Source organism: Mustela nivalis (genome assembly GCF_964662115.1).
Source record: "Mustela nivalis genome assembly, chromosome: 1".
NCBI classification, from domain to species: domain Eukaryota; kingdom Metazoa; phylum Chordata; class Mammalia; order Carnivora; family Mustelidae; genus Mustela; species Mustela nivalis.
Genome location: NC_139020.1, coordinates 49,054,424 through 49,081,385, shown reverse-complemented (window position 1 = coordinate 49,081,385; position 26,962 = coordinate 49,054,424). Strand labels below are relative to the sequence as shown.

The 26,962-nt window shown below is 36.9% G+C and overlaps 1 protein-coding gene across 1 annotated transcript in view; it reads right to left on the bottom strand.

The window, feature by feature from the left end:
- Nucleotides 1–21,919, bottom strand: part of ZPLD1 (zona pellucida like domain containing 1) — a 392,412-nt gene extending 370,493 nt beyond the window's left edge. The window contains exon 1 of the mRNA XM_082696335.1: nucleotides 21,876–21,919. The gene's annotated coding sequence lies outside the window, so the exon portion shown is untranslated. The remainder of the gene's footprint in view (nucleotides 1–21,875) is intronic.
- Nucleotides 21,920–26,962: the final 5,043 nt, after the last annotated feature.

Below are 26,962 nucleotides of genomic sequence, written 5' to 3'. Positions count from 1 at the left end.
ATGGGAGGTTAGGGGAGCCTGGTAGTGGGTATTATAGAGGGCACGTATTGCATGGAGCACTGGGTGTGGTGTATAAACAATGAAATCTGTTACACTTAAAGGAAATTAAATTTAAAAAAAAGATAAACTCAAAATGGATAAAAGACTTTAACATGAGGCAAGAGTCTATCAAAATCCTAGAAGAGAATATAGACAGTAACCTCTTCAACATCAGCCACAACAACTTCTTCAAGATATGTCTCCAAAGGCAAAGGAAACAAAAGTGAAAATGAACTTTTGGGACTTCATCAACAGCAAAAGCTTCTGCACAGCAAAGGAAACAGTCAATAAAACAAAGAGGCAACCCATGGAATGGGAGAAGATATTCACAACTGACACTACAAAGGACTGATATCCAAGATCTATAAAGAACTCGCCAAACTCAATACACTCAAAAGAGCTAATCACATCCAAAAATAGACAAAAGGAAAGAAAAAATAGACAGAAGACATGAACATACACTTCTCCAAATAAGACATACAAATGTTTAACAGGCACATGAAAAAAGGTTCATCATCATTAGCAATCAGGGAGATTCGAATCAAAACCACATTGAAATACCTTTATGAGCCCATTTACTCTTACTTTACTTACAGATTAAATAAATGAGTATTACTACTTTTACAATCTTTAGTAGATTAAAAGAAAATTGGAAAGGTATAGCAAAAGGCAAGCATACTAAAAACAAGAGGTGCAAGAGCCATGGAAACAAAAAATAGATCAAAGTAGATGACATAACTTTAAAAATAATAGTGTGGGGCTATTTAGTGTGGGGATACACTGATCTCATGCATTAAAAGTCACAAAGATATCACTATATCACAGTAGATGATGTTCACTGTAGGGATTCTGAATCATCAAAAAAAGTTTAGAATTTCTTCATGCTGTTCTGTAAAAGCAGAGACATATGTCATATATTTTTTAAAATTTTCAGTTCAGAGAACTGTAAAGATTAAAATTTGATGCATATCAATATACTTTAGATTTTATCAAATAAGTGCACATGTCAAATATTTTATTTTTTATGGATGTCAAAAGGCTAACTACTGCTGGCTCACATTGTCAGAATGAATATTGGGATTTTAGATTCTTGGAGTTAACAGGTATGTTAAACAATATTATGTTAAGCTTTTTCTAGCAGTAAACAGTTACAGCAAAGCAAGACTATGTCATAATTTCATCATCAAGTCTTTAGACGTGAAACAGAGCCTATGTGGCTAGTAGTAAAGAACTGTGGCCCTGAAGCTAGATCTAGATGCGAAGCCAGTTCCACCAGGTATTAGGTAAGGAAATTTGGGGGCCTCCTTGGACTCCTCCAAGGCTCAGTTTCCTCAGTTGTAAGTTGGGGTAATAAAACCTAAGAACTAAGTAAGTTAATGTACATAAAATAGCATAATACCAGGGACTAATAAAGTACCCATGCATGATCATCTATTTATCTCATGGCTATTTATCATTGTCATTATCATTATTATATCACACCTATTGAAAATTCATAGCATATTTTTCTGTGTTGGAAAAAATTTTTTTAAAATTAAGGCCAGTAAGATAGTCATGATAGAAACAGGTGAGTGTTTTCTGTGTTTTAGTTTGTTTACCTGTGTTTCCTTGTAGACTGAGCATTTGGAACCAGGAGTATTGGGCCATAAAAAATAAAGGCTGGAAGTGATAAAGAAGAAACATGGGGCAGATTAAGAGAGATTAAGTTAGAGACAGTTGGTTAGTGAGCAAAGGAAAATGGCTCAGTATGGCCCCATAAGCACTAAAAAGTAAGTAGATCCAGTCCAGCAGGCAGAGACATCAGAAATGCAGGAGGCAGTTGAGTACAGGGGGACATCACCATTGAGATTTCAGAAAATGTGACCATTCTCTAGTAGTTTAGAGTGAAGGAAACTTCAAGAGTTAGGCAATGTATGAGGTCTTGGCAATCAGATAAGACAAAATTCTTGTTCTATTAGCTAATGAGTGAATTGGAAAGCAAGGCAGTGGAGGTAGAAATCTAATCAAATAGAGGAAAAGAAATCCAGTCAGATGGGATGGAGAATGATTGTCAGAGTGGTGAAGGCTTCGTGGTCATGGAGTCCTTGGAGTCTACAGTAAATATATCAATTACCAGGTGACCTCAGCTGTTCAGGCTGCTCTAACAAAAAATGACCCTCCCTTTCCCAACCTGCAATAAATGGGTGACTTAAACAATAGACATTTATTCTCACAGTTCTGGAGCCTGGGAAGTTCTACATCAGGATGCTGGTCTGATCAGATTTTGGTGAGGGACTTTTTCCTGGATTGCAGAGGGCTTCCTTCCCCCTGTATCCTCAGGTGGCAGAGAGAGCTGGTGTTTTTTTTCTCTTCTTATAAGAGCATTGACCTCATGCCTTTAACCAAAAGTCTGAAAATTGCCAAAACCTCATTTGGGTCATATGAAAATGAGGCAGAGTTTATCTCTTGAGTTGCCTAAATCAGCAAAGAGATTATTTATTTAGCAAAAAATTATATGGCTCTTCTTATGTGCCAGGCCTTCTTCTAAGCACTGTATGTGTGTGTGTGTATATATATATATATATATATATATATATATATATTAATACACTTAGTATAAGGTAACAAAACAAGGAATGAAATACCAGACCTTGTTTATGACATCACAGAACTGTAGATCTTAAACCAGATTAAGCCTCAGAGGTCATTTGTTTAGCCCCCCGCCACCAAATCACTTGATTCATGGAACCCCCAGAGTCAGAGGAATATTAACTTCCTCAGGTCTCTCTGAGATGAAGTAGGAGCCAGAACTTGGGTCTTTGGCCCCTTAATGAAATTGTCTTCCTTCTACATCCAACCATTCCTTATCAATCCATAGTTTTCCAAGTTGAAAGAAATATGTAGTATCATTCATGCAGTGTTCCTCTGGGACACTTTTTTTATGGACACTAACTTATGTAAATTACACACCCATCAATAATCGTGCTCAGCGTTACCTTACTTCCACCTCTCTCTCCAGCCACCTGGGAACTTACCTGGAAATTGAGATGTAGCACTAAAAATTGCTCAGCTGTACTCTAGGGACCATTCTCTATGACTCCCTATATACATACTTCCTCTGGGAGGAAGACAAAAGACCCTCCCTTCCCAACCTGCAATAAGACCAGGCTGGCATTCATTCTTTGTCTGCAATAACAGGATCTATAAAGAGTTTAAGAGAGACCCATCATGAGCCAAAGTCAAGAGGCTGATGTGAAAAACTCCTAGAATCCTCATTGCAGGTTGGGGCTTTGGGTGGGAAAAATTTTCTGATCCAGGGCCCCTCTGGACAAGTTCCCCATGCCAACCATAACAAAGTCCTAGGATACTCTCACCTCTGCCAACCTTGTACTCTCTACCCTGAAACCACAAGCTGTAAATAAGAATGGAAGATGTTATCATTGAGTCGGGTTCGGAAAGTCATTACTAATTAGTGATGGTACCAGATGATATGTTTGATTTTTCCTATTTATTGTTTACAATAAACACACAACTGAAAAGGGAACTACACGAATGATATAACAAACTTTCTTTCTTAGTTGTTAAATATGTGTTTTATACCTGCAATAGTATATATAGCCTTCTTAATTCCTTACAGTAAATACATGTATAAGCTGGATTTATAAATTCAGCTAGAAAGAGATTTCATTAACCATATGTCATCATTATAAAAGAGTTGCATTGTCCCCTAAGGGACCTTTATTTTTATTTATTTATTTTTTAAGATTTTATTTATTTATTTGACAAACAGAGATCACAAGTAGGCAGAGAGGTAGGCAGAGAGAGAGGAGGAAGCAGGCTCCCTGCTGAGCAGAGAGCCTGATGTGGGGCCCGATCCCAGGACCCTGGGACCACAACTGGAGCTGAAGGCAGAGGATTAACCCACTGAGCCATCCAGGCAGCCCCCCGAATGGACCTTAAAACATAAAATGAAACCAAATTTCATGGCCTTGCTAAAGATGGGGCCCATATAAAGATTTCTCTTCCAAAGTTTAGTGGACTCCAGCAACAAGAAACAAAAGCTTTCTTCACTGGAAAAAAATGTAAATGTTGAGAAAAATCCCCCATGTTAGTCAGGATTCAGCCAGGAAATCAGAAACTATGCTATCTATATTTTAACCAGACATGGATTCAATATAACTCAATTCAAATGGGTGCCTATAAAACTATTGGAAAGACGAGACAAGAGGAGCAAAAGTCAGGAGTTGCTGCTTAAGTTTCAGGTTTGTGGCCACAGAAAGAGAGGAGCCATGTCCCCCAAATCCATGAAGTAGCTTCTCAGCTCCTCACAGCTCCAACATGGGTGAAATGTAAACCATGTTCATCTGGACATCTGGCAAGCCTACTCATCAGCTCACCGCCACTGCCAGAGGACAAGGAAAAAAAATGTTTGCCCCCTCTTCCACTTTTGCAACCTGATGTGAAAGCATCTCAGTGGCAGAGCTCCACCATCCTAGAACCCCGCTACCAAAAGAGCCCTAGAAACATAGTTCCCCAGCTTCCACCTGCAGCATTATTGGGTAGAATTTACAAAGGATGTAAGGGTGCAAGTGCCAGAAGACAAGTCTAATAGGAGGACTACTCCATTCGGTAAGCAAACCTCCAAACTCCATTCTCACCAGAAGAGAACCCAGAAAACTACCTTTTGTCACTAAGACAACTCTAAGAATGCAACTACCTTTCAACTACATGCAAATCATCTGCCCAGGCATTCTGTGAACTCAAAAGATGATATAATCCCTATGGATAAATTACTGAAAAAAATGATCACAGGCAACATTAATACGACAGAATCCTCACCACTAAGACCCACTCTCAAGGGAACTTTATGTAAAATGTTAATGAGACATTTCCTTCAACAATAAAAAGTCCCCTTAAAGGAACATCAAAAAGAAAAGAGGATTCCCTTTGTGTAAGGCTAGAATCATTGTCCTCAAGGTTCTTTAGAAATATTTAGTTTTGCTTTCTGTATTATCAAATAATTTGGATCAAGAAAAAACAACAAATGACTTCATAACTTCATAACTTTCCCAAAGGTAACACTTTATAAAAGTATCACATTTCTTTTCAGCTTAAAGAATATTAGCTTATCCTTCTTTCTTTGGTTTTAAACTCTGAACTTGTTTCTTTCAGTTTCAGTTAAAAGTGACCTTTTAATTGGGGGTTTTCCATACATGATTCTGTTTCCGGAATAAGAGCCAAAGTTTTTTCCATTTACACCAATTTAAGAAAGGATTTCCTTTCCACTAAAGGAATTTTTAAAAAATCATTCTAGATTTCTTATCTTTGAATCTTTCTTAGATTTATGTTAACAGGGATATTGATTCAGATCTGTCAGGTACAAAAGCACCATATCTTCATATCTTATTAAAAGTATCCTTCATGTGAATCTTTTAAGTACGCTTGAAAGGATGCAATAATAAATGCATTCCTTGGGTCCGAGACGGTTTCCTTTCCCTGATGGAATAATGTATCTGCCTCGACACCACACTAGTGACTACAAATGTACTTTGACCAGGAAATGGATTATGCATATGAAATCTCACACTCAATCCCAAAGCAGACACTAGATAGAAGGAAGAGTTGTTGTAGGGGTTGAGGCAGGAGAGAGGTTCAGAACCTGCCCTCTCAGGAGCTCTTGGGAGCATAATTTAGAATACCAAACAATACACAGTCTTTCCTATCATCTTCAACATCCAGGCTTAAGATTATAAATGGGTGACTTGCTCTTGAAGGTGTCTAACGTTAATAGCAGAAGACCTTCCCAGGAAGTCATCTCAAAAACAAAGGGTAGCCTGAGCTCCAAGAGAGAAATGACCATCACACACCCTCTGAGGGTTCCAGGCCATAGCTGATCAGGCCACATTTTTTCAGCACTTCTCCAGCCAAAATGTGAGAAGGGATAGCTATGATCTGATGGCTACCTACATTAGCTTACTCAGCCCACCTTGGGCCAAGACCTTTGGGAATCAAGGTCCTGTGAAAACCTGGCTCAGTAAGAACAAAATGATAGACTTGGTCCTTTAATCATTATTTATAAGCTACTAGTTTGTATAGTTCTTAGTAGATGCTCACTGCATAAAGATGTGATCCACAACCATAGTAAGTTTCTAATGTGCTGAGTTTCAAGCCTGTTCTGCCACTTCCCATGTGCATAATGTTGTGTAAGTTAATTAACCTCTCTAAGCCAATTTCTTCACCTACAGACCAGGAACACAACAATAGTAAATACTTCATATATTTACTGTGTGGCTTACATGAAATAATGCAAGTAAAATGTTTTACAGAGACTATCACACAATAAACACTCAATAAGTAAGAGCGATTTTGTATTTCTATCATACAGAATTTCTGTTTCTTTCTCACATCTTTTATTTATTTCTTTAGAAAGTTTTTGGATATGGGGAGGAGGAATATGGGAAATACTATATAAACAATTTCTCTCATAGAAAGCTAAGATACATTAAGGAAACAACCTAGGGTATATAATATTGAAATAACCTTTTACCAAGATAAAAACCAGTCAGTTTTGAGTGATATTCAAATTGATGGACTTTATGAAAGAGTTATTATGTAAGTCTAATTATCTAACCTTCCATGTTGTGTGGTCAGCATTATTTGTTACCAGAAGTCATTGCTGGGTTAATCAGGGATTAACTGATATGTACTAGTAATTGGTATGACACACTAAGGCCTCTACTCTCTTAAATAGAGAAACTATTACAACCACAGTGTAACAACTATTACATTTTCCTGTCCTTACCCCTGCAAAATAAGGTGCACAGCCCATTATGCGGTTTCCTTCCTCCCCCAGGCCTAGAGCTTTTCTCAGTGGTAATGGTGTTAAATCTTATTATCTTGTGTCTTAGAAATGGCTGTGAAACTTCAAAAGAAAGTGTAAATACCTCAGGGAGATCATTTTGAACTGATGACTATCTAGCCATTTATTTCACAAGAGACTAGCCATATCAAATTCTTGAGAAGACAAATATTGTAACCTATTTTTATATGGAACATTTCCTCTGTGACCATCAAAGAAATTCAAGCATTTCCCAGGAGCCAACATTATTTCCTTCTTTCATCTGGCTCAGAAGCTAAATGACTTACTTGAGGTCATACAAATCATTTTGTAAGACCAGAAATAGGAACTCCCTTTGGATTCCCACCCCATGGTTCTCTTCCTCAAGTATCTTAGTTGGTTCTTCACTTAATGAAATGGGATGGAAGAGTGGGCATGCTGAGTTATTACTGAACAATCTTTCAAACCCCGATTGAAAAGATACAGGATACATGTGGATGCAGAAAGATAGAAACTGCCTTACAGAATGAAAGCCAAATACTAGGAACTTTGACATTTTGAATCGTAATCTAATATTTGTTAAGCAAGGGTTCCACCATTGAAGTACCTTCTTAAGATTATAACTGAAAGATAGCCTTCATATGGTTTATATATATATGTATACACAAAGAATTAAAGAATATATATAAATATAGTAAATTGCACTTATACTGTAGGATTTCACATCCCCTGCTCTTGTCCCCAAACACATTTTCTTTTTTTTTTCCACATTTTCTTTTTTTTTTTTTTTTTTGAGGGTTGCTGGGGGGAGGGGGTTTGGGAGAAGGGGGTGGGATTATCCACATTTTCTTTTTAAATTAATTACTAAAGCCCTCTAATTTCACAGCATGTGAGTGAAATATTTAATGACCACTTTTTCAAAGTCAAAAGATCACTCAGAACAGGGGAAAAGTTTTGCCTTCCCATAGTTATTATTCAAAACAAATGATAAGGGTTAACAATAAATCTGTGAGTCAGAGATTAATGCTCCCAAGCTTATCAACTGTACCTTTAAAATCTAAAAATAAACCAAACACTGAACTATGAAATGCTCTTGGCGTCAATGGAAGGCACAGTAGTCAACTGAGATCACTTTATAGCCCTCCCATAACTGCCTCACAGATAAACCTGTGCTGTGGTCTTTCATGTAAGGACCATAAAAATACCCCTCTAGACTTCAGAGGTAATCACCTACTAACAACACAATGCACTAAATCTATGTAAACTATGACTCCTATGACCAGCCATGGGCAATATAAATAAAACCTCATGCTCTGAATATGAAATAAATTATGTAGACACACCTAGAGAAAAATTTCATTTCTCTTTTTAAATTTGCATTAATTCTTTTTAAGGAATTTCAGTTTGAACCTAAACTACTGAAAAATATCCTCAAAACTAGGAGTTTATCGACATATCAGATAAGGGACTAGGGTCCAAAATCTATAAAGAACTTAGCAAACTCAACACCCAAAGAACAAATAATCCAATCAAGAAATGGGCAGAGGACATGAACAGACATTTCTGCAAAGAAGACATCCAGATGGCCAACAGACACATGAAAAAGTGCTCCATATCACTCGGCATCAGGGAAATACAATTCAAAACCACAATGAGATATCACCTCACACCAGTCAGAATGGCTAAATTCAACAAGTCAGGAAATGACAGATGCTGGCGAGGATGTGGAGAAAGGGGAACCCTCCTACACTGTTGGTGGGAATGCAAGCTGGTGCAACCACTCTGGAAAACAGCATGGAGGTTCCTCAAAATGTTGAAAATAGAACTGCCCTATGACCCAGCAATTGCACTATTGGGCATTTACCCTAAAGATACAAACGTAGTGATCCAAAGGGGCACGTGCACCCGAATGTTTATAGCAGCAATGTCCACAATAGCCAAACTATGGAAAGAACCTAGATGTCCATCAACAGATGAATGGATAAAGAAGATGTGGTATATATACACAATGGAATACTATGCAGCCATCAAAAGAAATGAAATCTTGCCATTTGCGACAACATGGATGGAACTAGAGCGTATCATGCTTAGCGAAATAAGTCAAACAGAGAAAGACAACTATCATATGATCTCCCTGATATGAAGAAGTGATGATGCAACATGGGGGCTTAAGTGGGTAGGAGAAGAATCAATGAAACAAGATGGGATTGGGAGGTAGACAAACCATAAGTGACTCATAATCTCACAAAACAAACTGAGGGTTGCTGGGGGGAGGAGGATTGGGAAAAGGGGGGTGGGGTTATGGACATTGGGGAGGGTATGTGCTTTGGTGAGTGCTGTGAAGTGTGTAAACCTGGCAATTCACAGACCTGTACCCCTGGGGATAATTATAAAAAATAAAAAATTTAAGAAAAAACTAGGAGTTTATGCAATTTGGAATAAATTCAATAAAATCAATCCAATTGTTGAATATCTAGCTAACTATAATCGCCTTTTGTTTATCTTGGGCTCTAAAAACATAGTCTCAAGTCGCTTGTCACAAGCTAATGTCACTACCCATTTTTCTATCTGGAATTTAACAGCAACCACAGTAGCTCTTGATCGGGAGGCTTTTTCCCCCTCTTTAGTTACACTTCAAATAAATATACTTGCAGGCAAAAAGTGATTAATCAATGGAAAGAGAAAATGGGCCCCAACTTTTTTACATACCTGGCCTATTAAAATCTTAATCCTAGAATCAGTCTATGTGGACAGATCCTCTGGCATGATACAGCTCATGGATCTGAGATCTTATGAGATCTCCCCCATTGAACTCATGTTCAAAACCCAAATAGCACTTCATTTGTGTATAAGCAGAATTATGGCTCTATAACTCACCAACTTGGGAGCAGAGCCATAATTCCTAGTATTTAGTCTGTACAAACAAGAATAAAAAAATATTATTTCTCCATGGAGCACTAAATAGAAAAGAAATAGAAATGTTAACCAACCTGACATCTCTGTATTGTAATATATCTAGTTTATGATTTGTATAAATTAAAAATTTTAATTATTTTAAGGTAAGAAATAAATTGTGCAGAAAGGTGATACCTTGGAATTTCTACCTGGTGGCTGGTATTATTCGGCAGGTGGGGAGACTATATGCACAATAAAGTGGGTTTATAAGGTCTAGAAATTCCCTAATCCAATATATTGGGAGCAATCAATTGAATGATGTAGGCTGAGTGAATTTAGGTATATGAATAGCAGTCCAGTTAACACAAGGAAATTATTCTCAGTGGTAGGTACACAAAATGTTAAATCATTTCTCCCTTCTATAGTATTACATAGGTATGGACTTCAAATTTCAAAGTGTTGCCCAAGCTAAAGTGAGTTCTGTCTGGGAAAATTCTCTTTAAAAGATTGGTTCTGAGCTTGCAGACCTGTGTATGTGTGTGTAAAGTTAAAAATAACTTGGGTCCCTTGCCTCCAGAGACCTCTCTTTTAAGAAGTTGCTACGACTTAGGTCAAAGAGGTTTGCTGCCCATGTTCTCCTTTAGGATTTTGATGGCTTCCTGCTTTACGTTTAGGTCTTTCATCCATTTTTAATTTATTTTTATTTATTGCGGTCTGGTTTTTGCATATTGCTATCCAGTTTACCCAGCACCTTGTTGAACAGACTTTGGAAATTGGATCTTCTTTCCTGCTCTGTTGAAAACTAGTTGGCCATATAGGTGTGGGTTCATTTCTGGGTTTTCTATTCTATTATATTGATTTACATGTCTATTTCTGTGCCAGTGCCATACCATCTTGATGACTACAGCTCTGTAATATAGTTTGAAGTCTGGAATTGTAATGCCTCCAGCCTTCCTTCGCCCCGTCCCTCACCAAGATCGCTTTGGCTATTCAGGGTCTTTTGTGGATCCACACAAATTTTAGGATTGTTTCTTCTAGCTCTGAAAAATGCTGGTGGTGTTTTGATAGAGATTGCATTAAATGAGTAGATTGCTTTGGGTCACATAGACATTTTAACAATATTTGTTCTTCCAATCCATGAACATGGAATATTTTTCCGTTTCTTTTTGAACTCTTCAATTTCTTTCATAAGTGTTCTTCAATTTTCAGAGTACAGATGTTTTACCTCTCTGGATAGGTTTATTCCTAGGTATCTTATGATTTTTGGTGCAATTGTAAATGGGATCAATTCCATGATTTCCCTTTCTGCTGCTTCATTATTGGTGTATATAAATGCAACAGATTTCTCTACACTTATTTAGTATCCTGCAAATTCACAGAATTCATGTATCAGTCCTCGCAATATTTTGGTGGAGTTTTTTGGTGGAGTCTCTGGGGTTTTCTACATATATATCATGTCATCTGCAAGAAGCAAAAAGATCTATAAGGACTTCATCAGGATAAAAAAAAAAAAACTTCTGTACAGTGAAGGAAATAATCAACAAAACCTACCTACAGAATGGGAGAAGATATCTGCAAATTACATATCTGATAAAGGGTTAATATCCCAAATCTAAAAAGAACTTAACAATCTCAACATCCAAAACACGAATAATCCACTTGAAAAGTGGGCAAAAGATATGGATAGACTTTTTCCAAAGAAGACATCCAGATGGCAAACAGACATATGAAAAGATCCTCAACATCACTCATCATCAGGAGAATACAAATCAAAACTACAATGAGCTATCACTTCACACCTGTCATAATGTCTAAAATTAACAACACAGGAAACAATAGATGTTGGTGAAGATGTAGAGTAAGGGGAACCTTCACACACTATTGGTGGAAATGCAAAATGGTGCAGCAATTCTGGAAGACAGCACAGAGGAGGTTGCATGGGTGGCTCAGTTCATTAAGCATCTGCCTTAGGTTCAGGTCATGATCCCAGGGTCCTGGAATGAAGCCCTGCATCAGGCTCTCTGCTCAGCAGGGAGCCTATTTCTACTTCTCCCTCTGCCCCTCTCCCCTGCTCCTATATGCACTCTCTCTCTCTCAAATAAATAAAATCTTTTTTTTTAAGCTAAGAATAGAACTACTCTATAACCCACTAATTGCACTATTAGGTATTTACCCAAAGGATACAAAATACTGATTGAAAGGCACACAGGAACCCCAATATTTATAGCAGCATTATTTACTGTAGCCAAATTATAAGAGCCCAGTTGTCCATTGACTAATGAATGGATACAGAAGTTGTGAGATACACACACACACACACACACACTTTTGTATGGCTGATATATATATCAGCCATACAAAATAATAAAATCTTGCCATTTGCAACAATGTGGATGGAGCTGGAGTATATTATGCTAAACAAAGCAAATCAGTCAGAGAAAGACAAATACCATATGATTTCACTCAAATGTGGAATTTAAGAAACAAAGCAGATGACCATAGAAGGGGAAAAAACAGAGGGAGGCAAACCATAAGAGACTCTGAACTATAGAGAAAAAACTGAGAGTTGCTGGAGGGGAGGTAGGTGGGAAATGGGATAAAAGGGTGATGGGGATTAAGGAGGGATTAACTTGTGCTGAGCACTAGATATTATATGTATGTGATAAATCATGAAATTCCACTCCTGAAACCTGTATTACACTATTTGTTTACTAACTAGAATTTAAATAAAAATTCAAAACAACCAAGATGCCCTTCAACGGATGAATGGATAAGGAAGATGTGGTCCATATACACTATGGAGTATTATGCCTCCATCAGAAAGGATGAATACCCAACTTTTGTAGCAACATGGATGGGACTGGAAGAGATTATGCTGAGTTAAATAAGTCAAGCAGAGAAAGTCAATTATCATATGGTTTCACTTATTTGTGGAGCATAACAAAAAGCATGGAGGACATGGGGAGTTAGAAGGGGGTTGGGGTAAATTGGAAGGGGAGGTGAATCATGACAGACTATGGACTCTGAAAAACAATCTGAGGGGTTTGAAGTGGCGGGGGGGTGGGAGGTCGGGGTACCAGGTGGTGGGTATTATAGAGGGCACGGATTGCATGGAGCACTGGGTGTGGTGAAAAAATAATGATACTGTTATGCTGAAAATAAATAAATGAAAAAAATTCAAAACAAGAAAAGATCTTCATAAAGCTAAAAAGATCAATTTTTCATAAAAGTAGAAACACTATCTCAGAAAAAGAGTAAGATTTTAAATTGAATAAACATGAGAAATTGGTACCCCCCCCAAAAAAAGAAAAAGATGAACACTGGGTTGAAGGTTGAAAGGAGAGAAGTAAACCGTAAAAAAGAATCTTAACTACAGAGAACAAACTGAGGGTTATTCGAGGAGAGGGTGATGGGGATGGAGTAAATGAGTGATGGATATTAAGGAGAGCACTTGGGATGAGCCCTGGGTGTTATATGTAAGTGATGAATCACTTAATTCTACTCCTGAAACTAATATTACACTATATGTTACCTAAAATTTAAATAAAAACTTGAAATAAAAACAATAACTTGTAAAGACATTGCTAATAGCAGGGAAGATATCATGGTGCTTCCCCTGTTTTTATTCTTGGGCTATTTTTCTCTAAGGTACTTTGACTTTCTCCTATCAATTGGTAGTATCTGTTAAAAGTTTCGTGGCTATTTTTGCCAATCCATATTTTGTCTTTTGACACTTGTGGGCAGTTTTCTTTTTTATAAAATTCTCTCAGTATCGGGGTACCTGGGTGGCTCAGTGGGTTGAGCCCTGTCTTAGGCTCAGGCCCTGGTCTCAGGGTCCCAGGATCAAGCCCCACATCAAGCTGTCTGCTCAACGGGGAGCCTGCTTCCCCTCTCTCTCTGCCTGCCTCTCCGCCTGCTTGTGAGCACTCTCTTTCTCTGTCAAATAAATAAGTAAAATCTTTAAAAATAAAAATTCTCTCAGTATCATTTATTCAACCAAAAATTTAAAAGACAATTTTAATGTGGTCAAATCTGTCCATTTTTATGTATATCTTCCCTCACATATGGCTAAACAAACTCTTGTCTAAGTTATTTTTGAATATTTTTACTGTTTCCTCAAATATAGCTTTAATCTATCTGGAATTCATTTTTGTTGCAGGGGTTGAAATTTAAAAAAAAAACAAAAACCTAAGAACATGAAAAGATGTAAAAATATTCATCTAATGTCACCAAAAGGAAAAATATAGCAATGTGACACATTATTCTGTTTACATTAGAGTGGCAAAATTCATGGGGTAATAATACCCCTGCTGGTTAGCATATATGCAAGTATGGCTGATGGGTCTGGGATCTGCTAAAGTCTTTAGAAATATAATCTGACAATAGGTTTCATTTTGGCAATCCGATGCTTTGAATTTGGAAAAACACTGATATATAAAATTTTTTAAGGAAATTTTCAAGCAGCATGGATTTCTTTGTTTTGTTTTTGTTTTCTTTTTTTGGGGGGCCAGGCACTAGGTTGTATTATTATTATTATTATTATTGAAATTTGCTAATTTTTAAATTTTAATTCCAGTGTAGTTAACATAGTGTTGTACTAGCTTCAGGTATACAATATATTCAACAATTCTATATTACCCAGTGCTCATCAAAATAAGTGTACTAGTAATTCCTTCACCTATCTCACCCATTCTTCCACCCACCTCCCCACTGGAAACCCTATTTGTTCCCTGTAGTTAATAGTTCGGTTTTTTGTTTGTCTCTTTTTACTTTCCTTTGTTCATTTGTTGTTTCTTAAATTCCTCATATGATTGAAGTGTGGTATTTGTCTTTCTCTGACTGGCTTATTTTGCTTAGTTTTTTATCTTTAGAACCATCTGTGTATTGCAAATGGTAGGATTTCATTCTTTTTTATGGTTGAATAATGTTCCATTATTTTTATTATCCATTCACCTATCACATCTTCTCTACCCATTCATCTATTGGTGGACACTTTGGCTGCTTCCATAATTTGGCTATTGTAAATAATACTGCAATAAATGTAATAAATTTCATATTCTTTAGGTAAATACCCAGTAATCAAGGAGCACTCTTTCATAACAATAAAAATCATCTATGTGTTTGTCATCTGAGAGGACTTATGGGCCCCTAGTTTATTTGGAAGGTGATTCTAGAGACAGAAATGAGGGAACAGGGAGAAAAAGAAGACTGAAAGCCAACATAAGAGTAGAATCTGATCACCTCTGAGAGCAATAAGCCCTTGATTCTGCCACCTGAATAACTTACAAAATTGTCCACTGAGGTTGGACATGGGAGCATGACCATTAGCGAAGCTCCAGAAAGAAAAAAATATATATATCAAAGAAACTCAGGGCACACACTTGAAGCAACATGCTATCAACTTAGGCTGCTTCTGCATTTGCATGGAATCGTCCACTTCAAGTGAAGCTGAAACCAGAGGCGGCCTCAGGGACATGTTATGGAACTCCTGATATAATACCTAACAATAAGTAAATGCTTGAATAAATTACGGGATATCAGTTATATGAAAGATGATACATCTATTTAAAAATGAATAAGATACATATATATTGACCTAGAAAGACCACCAAAAACTACTAGAACTGATAAATGATTCAGTAAGGCCACAGAATACAAAATCAATTACAGAAATCCATTGCATTTCTATACACTGATAATGCAGTAGCAGAAAGAGAAATTAAGAAAACAATGCTATTTACAATTATATAATAGTTATAAAATAATATAATAATAAATACCTAGGCATAAACTTAACCAAGTAGGTAAAAGACATACTCTGGAAACTATAAGACACTGATGAAAGAAACTGATGATGATACAAAGAAATGGAGATATATTCCATGCTCATGGACTGGGAAAACAAATACTGTTGCAATTTCCATCCTACCCAAAGCAACCTACAAATTTAATGTATTTCCTATCAAAATATCAGCAGCATTTTTTACAGAGCTAGAACAAGTAACCTAAAATTTTTATGGAAACTTCAAAGACCCCAAATAGCCAAAGCATTTTGAAAAAGAATATCAAAGCTGGAGGTATCACAATCTCAGATTTCAAGATATATTACAAAGCTGCAATAATCAAAATAGTATGGTACTGGCACAAAAATAGACACAGATTAATAGAACATAGAAAGTCCTGAAATAAACCCACATTTACATGGTCAAGCTACAGCAAAGGAAGCAAGAATACACAGTCTCTTCAACAAATGGTGCTAGAAAAAGTAGACAGCTACATGCAAAAGAATGAAACTAGACCACTATCTTAAACCATACACAAAAATAAACTCAAAATGGATTAAAGATCTATATGTGAGACCTGAAACCATAAAACTTCTAGAAGAAAACATAAGTAGTAATTTATTTGACATCAACCATAGAAACATTTTTGTAGATATGCCTGTTTCCCAGGCAAGGGAAACAAAAGCAAAAATAAACTGTTGGGACTACACCAAAATAAAAAGGATTTGGACAGCAAAGAAAACCACACAAAATGAAAAAATAACCTATGCAATTGGAGAATATATTTGCAAACCATATATCTGAGTAGGGGTAATATCCAAAATATATAATGTGTACAACAACCCCCCCCCAAAAAAATCCAATATAAAATGTGCAGAAGGCCTGAATATACATTTTTCCAAAGAAGATATACAGATGGTCAACAGGCCCATGAAAAGATGTTCTGCATAATTCATCATCAGAGAAATGCAAATTAAGACCACAATAAGATATCAGATCACATCTGTCAGAATGTCTAAAATCAAAAAGATGAGAAATAACAAGTGTTAGAGAAGTTGTGGAGAAAAAGGAATCTTTGTACTTGGAGGGTGGGAATGTATACTCATATAGCCACTATGGAAAAAAAGTTTTCTCAAAAATGAAAAATAGAAATACCATATGATCCATAAATTTCACTCCTGGGACATTTACCCAAAGAAGAAAAAACACAAATTTGAAAAGATGCATGCACCCCTATGTTTACTGCAGCATTATTTACAATAAACAAGGTACGGAAGCAACCCAAGTGCCCATCAATAAATGAATGGATAAAGTTGTGTGTATGTGTGTGTGTGATGTAATATTACTCAGCCATAAAAAAAATGGAATTTTGCCATTCATTAACAACATGGATGGACCTAAAAGGTATTAATAAGGGTTGCATTGAAGTAAGTCAGAGAGAGAAAAATACCATATGATTTCACTCATATGTGGAAATTTTTTTTTAGATTTTATTTATTTATTTGACAGACAGAGATTACAAGTAGGCAGAGAGGCAGGCAGAGAGAGAGAGAGGGAGAAGAGGCTCTCTGCTGAGCAGAGAGCCCGACGTGGGGCTCAATCCCAGGACCCTGAGATCATGACCTGAGCTGAAAGCAGAGGCTTTACCCACTGAGTCACCTAGATACCCCTCATATGTGGAATTTAAGAAACAAAACAGATGAACAAAGAAAAAAAGACAAACAAAAATGGACTCAAATACTGAAAACAAACTGGTGGTTACCAGAGAGGAAGTGGCCATGGAGTGAGAAATAAATAAAGGAAAGTAAGAATACACTTATCTTGATGAACACTGAAAAATTTATTAAATTGTTGAATCATTATATTATACACCTGAAACTAATGTAACACAGCATATTGATTATGCTTCAATTTAAAGAAAAAAAACACAATCCAGTTATCCAAATATCTTCTGAGCAAAACAATGATATAATTCTTTGGTGCCAATAAAGCCTGCTGTCACACATCAAATTTTGCCCATCCTCTTATTTTCTTTTAACATTTGTTGAGCATTGATGCAGAATATGCCACAATCTACTAAGCCACAATGGTGCTTAATAATGTGCCACAATTTACTAAGCCACAATGGTGCTTAACAAAAAATAAGTCATTCTTACATCTGCAGAAAAGTCCCTTGAAGTTTCCTAAGATATCTGCCATTATTCACATACACATTCTCTTCTTGAGAAATCCAACATCTTTCTGGTTTCTGTCTCATTGCACATATGATTACCTTTTGACCTTTCTTTTTCTTTCTTATATTCTCTGGTAGATTTTAAGATCTTCTCTTTATTCCCAGGATTCTGAAATTTCACAATGACATGATTTGATATGTAGTTTGTTTTCATTGTTATTTCAGGCACTTGGCAGAACTTTTTTTTTTTTAATTGTGTTATGTTAGTCACCATAAAATACATTATTAGTTTTTGATGTAGTGTTCCAAGATTCATTGTTTATGTACAACATCCAGTGCTGCATCCGCTACATGCCCTCCTTAATACCCACCACCAGGGCCACCTGTCCCCTACTCCTCTCCTCTCTAAAATCCTCAGTTTGTTTCTCTGAGTCCACAGTCTCTCATGTTTCATCTCCCCCTCTGATTTCTCCAATTCACTTTTCCTTTCCTTCTCCTTATGTTCCACAATAAGTGAAACCATATGATAATTTGCTTTCTCTGTTTGACTTATTTCACTCAGCATAATCTCCTCCAGTCCCATCATAGAGCTACGCTACAATTGGGCAATTGTACTACTGGGTATTTACCCTAAAGATACAGATGTACAGATATAGTGAAAAGAAAGGTCATAGGTACCCCAATGTTCAGAGACGCAATGTCCACAATAGCCAAACTTTAGAAAGAGCCAAGATGCCCTTCAACAGATGAATGGGTAAAGAAGATGTGGTTCATACAATGGAATATTACTCAGCCATCAGCAAGGGTGAATACCCAACTTTGGCAGAACTTTTTAGTCTTATTTTCCTATATTATTTCTTTTATACTTTTTTTTTTTGTTCTATGTGTCTCTTATCTTTTTGTGATCTTGACCACTTGAATTGTCTAATCTCTTCTGTTATCCCCTGCTTTCCATCTTCTTAATGTGGATTCTTCATTTGGGTTTTGTTGTTGTTATTGTTTTTTCTGGGAAATTTACTATATTAGCTTGCTGGGGCTGCCATAACAAAATGCCACAGAATGTGTGATTCAAACAGTGGAAACTTATCCTTAAAATTCTGGAGCCTGGATGTCCAAGGTCAAGTTTCTGTGGGGTTGGTTTCCTCTGAGACCTCTCTCTCTGGCTTGCAGATGGCAACCCTGTAGTTGCCACTTCGCAGAGCTGTCACTCTATACACACACACCATGATGTCTGTGTTCTAATCTCATCTCATATGGACACCGGTCATATTGAATTAGAGCACATCCTAAGAGCCTCATTTAACTTAATTACTCTTTAAAGCCATATCTTCAAATACAGACATATCCTGAGGCTTCAACATTTAAATTTGGCAGGAGGACACAACTCAGTTTGTGACATTTACTCAAGTTTTCTATCAATTAAACCCTTTGTTTTAATTTTTTCTTTTAGTTGTCATAATTTTTATAGATAAGTCTCTTATTATTTTCTTAAAATCATTTTAGTGTACCCTGTTCTTGTTCATGGATTTATTATCTTCTCTTATCTAAGAATATTTTTGGTCTTTTCTTTTTTATTTCCTACATTGTCCTTGCTTCCTCTGTGTTCATTTCATGTTATTTTTTACTCAAATATCTGGGGATGTCTGACTGTCCACTCAGAGTTGAGAGGGACTTATTTAAGACACTGAAAAGCTGATTAGAAACTATGAAAATATCAAAGAGCTGACAGTAGACTTTGCTGTAGGAATGATCACATGGTAAGCCAGTTTGTTTTGTTGGGTAAAGGGAAAGATGCAATTTAGGAAATGAGTGATGAGCAGTGAGCTGTGACCATGAAACACAAGGATGAGATCATAATAGATTTGCTCATGATAGTCCCCTGTATGAGGGAGCCCTCAGGTCTCAATAAATTCAATGAACCTGAAGAAAGGCTCAATGTCAATTACATGGGATTCCTTTTCACATGATCCAAAGAGATGTGAAGCTCCAACCTGGCATAAAACTCATAGTCCAGCCAGAAGATAGGAGGTAGGGAGGCCTGACTAGGCAAAAACATAAGAGTGAGCTTCCTGATGGAGTAATCATAGGGTGGAGAGCGTAAGACTACAAGTTTCCTATTGACACCCCAAACAAGCCACCATGCTTATCACTGCCATTTTGGTGCTATTCTCTGCTACCTCTGTGCAATGGGGGTAGGGTGAGATAGGAAAAAGATCTTATTCTCCATTGCACTTAAGTATTTTTATAATCTGAGGAAAAAAATAATTGAATTTTAAAAGAAATTTTCAAATCCAGGCTAGTCCACATAACCAGCACTGAGTTTTAATATTTGTTTAAAAAAAAACTTTCTCTTGAACTTTTTAAATAATACTTTATATGTTAAAAACTTTCCCTAAAAATTCATTATTCAATTAATGTACTTTGAAAACTTCGATTCATTCTGCAAACTCTTATCAGAATAGTGGCAGGAATAAGTCCCTCTATCCCTTGAGGGCCCTAAGTGGTAAGGACCTTGCCCAGATCAACCAAGCCAGGAACAGAGTATAGTTCTATTTCCTTTAAACCTCATTCTTTGCCTTTCACTAGGTGGGAAGAAAAAGGGGGGGAGGGGGTTTTAGTATTGTCTGACAGAGAAGAGCTGCCAAAATCCACCAAAGGGAAAAAGTAAGTAAAGAAACATCTACCTTCAGGTTTCTTCCTCATGAAGCCTATCTGCTTTAGAGAGAAGAGGAAGGATATCATGCTCATCCTATCCAAATTTCTTCCTTCTGTGCCCTCATCACTTCACCATCAAGTGTCCTTAATCTGAAACAGCTTTAACCAGAGACCATTCCCCTCTACCCCTAAAAGCCACTGTTCTAGGATTAAAGATACAACAGGAAATGCCAATACCATGAGACTGAATATCTGAAAATCACATTTACTTTAAATCATACAAAAGTGTGTCTGAAGATTCCTTCTTGATTGAGAAGAAAGGAAAAGTTCATCTTATTTGCATTTTATTATACTGTTTGTAAAAGGCAGAGAAAGGACTGGACAAAAAAAAATCATGCTAACATCACTGCAGGTGTGCTTGCTTTCAATATTTAGCCACGTCACCCCTTTGCTGGGGCCCTGTGAGTAAGAGGGGCTCTGTGCTTGTGCAGGTACAGAGAAATCTGACAAACAACCAGAGTTACCCAGAATCAGGAAACTGAAAAGACGAAGATGGCAAATATTTTTACAGACCACACTTCTGCTTCATTCTTTTTCACCCAACCCATATGATTAAATAACTTTTACTGAGAGGTGGTAAGGATTTGGGTTTTAAAAAACAGTTTCAACTTTTTTTTAAGATAAACAGCTCACCTGCCCTCATATTATGAAAAAAATATATACAGATTGTGAGATTTCAAAGAACAACTTGAACTAGGACATGTGGTTTCTCTCTGCTAAAGAGACCTTTGCAAAGAGCTTACTTCATTAAAAAGCAAGTTTAAGAGAATAAAGTGTCACAGGGATGAAGACTTTATCCGAGATAGAGCCTCTGAGAGCTTGTCTTGATTCCTGAAACCCTCATGAGAAATCACTCTAGGGAATTAAGAAATTGAAAACCTGTTACTTCACATGTATATTATAATCCTCTCAGATGGACAATAACCCTTGTCTCCTAAGATTGGTATAAGGATTGAATGAGATACCATGTGAAAAGCACAATGCCAGGTACTTAATAACCCACATATATCTATCTACCTATCATTATACTTATTTTAAAACACCAATTATTTTCAGACCTCTAGGAACATAACAGTCTGATACTGGGTCTAAGAAAGGAAAACTTAGCCACAGGAGTTCTGAAGCCCAATGCAGTGAGGTCCCCCGCAAAGAGTTCCAAGCAGTAGCCAGCATGAGGACACTGATGAAGAAGAAGGGCCAACAGGGGTGCTAAACACTCTCTCAGAAAATTGACCAAAACTCTCCTTGTTCCTGTTCATTTACTTAAAATTTCAAGTTATTTCAGAAATGTGCCAAATACACCTCTTAAAACATTTTTAATAGGCTGGAGCCTAAACAATACATTGGGGGAGAATCCAATCAACTTTTTGGTTTCCAACACCACTTAAGCTGTCCCTGATGAAGGGGTGTGAAGAATGTTCGTTCAAAGCAAATTTGAATGCTGAGAACATACCTGTCTTTAGTCCCACAGGAATCCCAGGGGTCTTCCTTCCATCTCTTGCTGAGAACAGGCAATACTGCCAAAACCAGTAAATTTCCCTGAGAGTCCAACTAACCAAAGGGTTCATGAGAACTAGCATGCCCATGTCACCATCACATATGAGGGGAGGAGACAAGTTATGGCAAATGACACACAAGCCTGATGCTTAGAGAACAAGGAAGGGGCGCCTCCAATGTAGACAATGAGGAATTTAAAGGAGTCTGTTGTTTTAAGGCAGGGTAGGGGGCTGGAAGTATAGGATTCTGAAGTTTTCCATTAAGAATCTAGAATTTTAATTTTTACTGTGCAAGCAAGTCAAATTTCCCAGAAATTTCCAGAAAACTTGGAATTATCCATGACAACCATCAGGGACTCTTCCTCCAGTCCGGCCACTAATTATATATCTGTTTATTCTTTCGTCAAGCCTCTTCCATCTGTCCCTTCCTTTCTATAACTACCATGCAAATTCAACCCCTCCTATCACATTCTAACTTAACACTCTCATTTCATAATGCTTTCTTCTTCCTTCTAGTCTTCCTCTTCCTTCTCAGAGAAAAAGTCTGAAAACCTCCTGTGTGTAAAACCATAGCAAGATTCTCAACTAGAGCATAAGTATTCACTTTAGAATATCTACAAGACTGGCGAGGTGGGCCTAAGGGGTGTGGGAGAAGGCAGGGGTGTGCATGAAAGACTTAAAATAACTTTTGTAAAATAATTCATCCTCAGAGAAGAGAAGTCCTCACACAGAAACTTGGTGTGATAATAAAGCTTCAGTGTTAAACAGGAGGGCCGGTTTTTCAATATGATTTCAGTTAGTCAAATTTTCCTCTGGCTCAGTCACCATGGACTCATAATGGAGTCTCCAAGGAAAAGGGGGTTAAAAATACAAAGAAAAAGAATCATACTTAATGTGAAGACAGAAAGAGATTCTCACTACATCAGGGGAGAAAATGAAGAGGTTTTGGTGTGCTGAGGAAGGAATCATGGTAACATGGGCCGTGTGAGTGACACTGGCAATATACACTGTGTATCCTCCATGATGGGAGATGGAAGCTGGCAGTGACCGGAGGGGTTTTCCCAACATCTTCCCAAAGACACCAGAAGGTTCTTGGCACCTTTTGCGTTTACTTCACCAGTTAACAGTCCCAGGAGAAAATGATCGGCACAGCCAAAGCAGAGAAGAACATGGTAAACTGGGTGTGGGCTAAGAACACTGTATTTGTTAGCATGTGTGAGATAGTCCTGGAGACTCCACAAATTTGGGACGATTTCTTTGAAAGGAGTTTAGAGGGCCCCACTTAAGGTAGTGGGAAAATTTGTGCTATGCTGTGGTCCTCTGTTTTACCTTCAGACTGGGATGGCCAAGGGAAATATAGTATTTAATCATAAACCAATTCACCAGAGGAGAGAAATCAATATTTGTTAAATACCTGCTACATGTTAGGTGCCATGATAAGCACATTTGTATATATCTCATTTAGTCTTTACAACAACTCTACAAATTAGGTGTTTTTATCTGCTTTTTAAATTAAAGGTTAAGAAACTGAGGTCACAGGCTACTGAATTACCCATCCAGGATCCCATAGTTGGCCGACATCTCACCCGGTTCAGCTGAAGGCTGGGCCCTCACTTTTGCCATCATATTTGTATTTGTATAAGAAAAACATCTTCCAGAGTACCTGCTAACAAATGGATAACATCAACATGATTGGTTCTCTAGTATTCTACTTTAAGTGTTGTGCCCTGGAAAAGCTCTATTAGGATCACAGTTCATCACTAAACTTAAGCCACATTTCAAGAACCATTATGTTACTTTAACAAAAACATTTTATGTGCAGGAAGGAAAACAGAACATGAAAGAACTGTTGGCAGGTCCCAGAGACAACTGTGGATCTTATCTAAATACCGTCAGTGCAATTCTAGGTTTGCATTATGGTGAGTGAGAACAAAATGAACTGGCCTCGTGCCTATGCAAGTTTCCTGTCAGAGTTCTGCCGCTGGGATTTGAGAGTCCATTGGAAATACAATCTGTTTGCTTTTGGCATTCTCTGACCTTAGGGAAATAAATCCTATTTGATACAAGCACATATTTGTGTAATCCAGAATCTACCACTGAAGTCTCTGCTACACTCAGCTACTCAGGGTAACACTCCTGAGGTGAACAAAACTGTACTTCTTTGTGTAAAGAAGAAAGCCAAGTATTTCTGTTAGTGGTAGAAGTAAGTAGATTATGAAGCAGTTGAAGAAAAAGTTGGTCCCTGAAGGGTCTCACAGACATCTCAAACTCCTCTAAGTCAAAACTAATCTCGCCATCTTGCCCCCCAAGTCTCACCCCTCTTCCCAGGTATCTTATCTCAGTAAATGTCTCCAACATCAACCCATTTGTCCAAACCTGAAACCAATGATCAAAAGTGGCTTATGTCTCCCTTTCCATCCACATCTACTCAATCACTGAAACTTCTGTTCCTACTTTCTCATTATATCTCAATCTCTCCCTTTGACTTCAACCTCACTTATACTACCCAAATTAAAGTCACCATTATCTCCTCCCTGAATTGCAGAAAAATTTTCTAACTGGTCTTTCTTCATCCTATGTCTGACTCCATTAAGCCAGTCTCTAAGCACATCAAAGGTAGTCTCTTTTTTTTTTAATTTTAACTTGGTAAAATACATGAAAAGGGTATCATTTTAATCATTTCTAAATGTTCAGTCAGTGATATTAAATAGGCTCATGTTGTTCTCTCCCATTACTACCCTCTATCCACAGAACTTTTTTCATCTTGCAAAACTGAAATTCTGTACTTATTAAATAATAACCCCTGATTCCCTCCTCCCCCTAGTACCAGGCAGCTATCCTTCCAATTTCTGTCTCTATGAGTTTGACTATTCTAGGTACTTCAAAAAAATGGAATCATACAGTATTTGTCTTGCTGTGACTGGCTTACTTCACATATTATACTCAAGTTTTATCCATGTTGTAGTATGTTCAGAATTTTTTTCTTTTTTAGGACTTACTAATATTCCATTTTATGTCTATGTTATGTTTTATTTATCCATTTATCCATATAAAAACATCTGGGTTGCTTTCACCTTTGGCAGCAAGAATAATAGGAATATACAAATATTACTTCAAGTCTCGGCTTTCAAATCTTTTATATGTCCCTGGAAGTGGAACTGCCTGCTCATCTGATAGATCAATTTTAATTTTTTGAGGATTTTCCATACTGTTTCCACAGCTATTGTGGAATATTGTGGAATATATTCCCACTAACAGTGCATAAGTTTTCTAATTTTTCCATGGTCGCACCAGCATCTGTAAGTTTCTAGGGTTTAGATAGTAGCCACCATAATGCATGGTATCTCACTGAGATTTTGATTTTCATTTCTCTAATGATTAGTGGTGCTGAGCATTTTTTCATGTGCTTATTGGAAATTTATATACATTTTCTGGAGAAATGTCTATTCAAAGCTCCTTTTTTTAATTGAGCTCTTTGTTTTTTTCTTGTTGTTGAAGTATAGTCTCATTTTGATCTCCTACTATAATTTTAAATTTCCAACTAGAGTTCTATCAGATTCTGTTTGTTTATAATTTAAGGTCATATTTAAGGTTCACAACAGTTAAAGACTGTCATATCTTTTTAGCAGATTTTTCCTCTTATCAATATGAAATGTCAACTTGTCCACTTTAAAATGTTTTGCCCTGAATTTTATTATCTATAATTCTAATATTCCTATACTAGATTTTTACTTTTAACAGCTTCACTGAGGTACAAATGACATAGGAAAAATGGCACATATTTAATGCATACAATTTGATGAGTTTGAGCATATGCATACACACATGAAACTACCACCGTATCTATCAAATCCATTTCCTTTTGACCCTTTGTAAGATTTGGGGGTTTGGGGGAGAAATAATATGAAATCTATCCTCTTTTTAAATATAATTTTAATAGACTTTATTTTTAGGAGGAGCCTTAGATTTATAGCCAAATTGAGTAAAAAACATATCTTTTTTCACCCCTGGATTTTCAACCTTTTGGGAATTTTTTTAGTTGAGTCTCTTTTTTTACCAGCATGTAGCTGGACTTTTAAAAATCCAGTCTGAGAGACTCTGTATTCTATTCACAAAAAAATGCCTGTGCATGTGAGATTTAACCACAAGGATTTAGGATAAACAGGAAAGAAAAGTTTCCTGCATTTCCAGGGCCAGTTAACATGTCCACATTATTGTGATTACTGTTGTAGGTGTGCATGTTTCCAACAAATTATTCTGTACTTTCTCTTTACTAGGCCTTCACTTTGTTTCTATTCTTTCTCCTTTCCTGCATTCTATTAACTTAATTTACTTTGTTATGTTATTTTTCTTGAATGTCTTAGGACAGTAATATATTTAATTTCTACCCTTTCGATTCTTTAATAATTGTCCTTTATTTTTGTCACATTTTCTTAAATATATTTTTCTAATAAAGTCTATATTTATTCACTCTATCTTCTTCCTGAGAAGAAAGAGAAGAAAATTAGCATGATTTTAATTCCTTCAATATTTCCTCCTCACATTGACCATGTGATAATCTGATATAATCTTAATCCCATGTTGTTACCCATGTTTTCCCTAGTGTTGTTTTCAAAGTCAGTACAAATTTTAATTCAACAGTGTGTTTTACCAACTTCTTCACCCTCCAATTGAAGCCTTTTTCTTGCTGGGATATATGCACTTTAGTTCTTCCAGCAAAAGACAAATTCCAGCGTCTTTGTAATCTGGAAATATCTTTAACTCTAATTCCTGATGCATAATTTGGAATACGAAATATTTCTGTATTAAAAGGTTTTTAGGGGCATCTGGGTGGCTCAGTGGGTTAAAGCCTCTGCCTTCGGCTCAGGTCATAATCTCAGGGTTTTGGGATTGAGCCCCGCATCAGGCTCTCTGCTCAGCAGGGAGCCTGCTTCCCCTTCTCTCTCTGCCTACCTCTCTGCCTACTTGTGATCTCTGTTTGTCAAATAAATAAATAAAATATTTTTTAAAGAAGGTTTTTAACAGGGATTTTTATATTCATGTC